We start from the raw sequence: 226 nt of genomic DNA, 5'->3' as shown, positions 1-226 counted from the left end.
ACATCCGCCTGATCCCTTCACAATAAAAGCGACTGTAAAGTCGAAAGAAAGCAGTTTATACACTAGAATGCTCTATAACCTTTTTACTCACCAAAGCCACTTTTCGCCGATATCACAGCTGAAGACAGTCATGGCTTTCTTCTGCCACAATCAAATATTCTTCAGAAAGTTCTTCCAACATAGATGTGTGGTTGGAGGTTGCTTTGCTTTCACGCTTCTGTCCAGT

The sequence above is a fragment of the Lipophrys pholis genome (genome assembly GCF_963383615.2).
Source record: "Lipophrys pholis genome assembly, chromosome: 4".
Taxonomy (NCBI): Eukaryota; Metazoa; Chordata; class Actinopteri; order Blenniiformes; family Blenniidae; genus Lipophrys; species Lipophrys pholis.
This window is presented reverse-complemented; position numbering follows the sequence as displayed.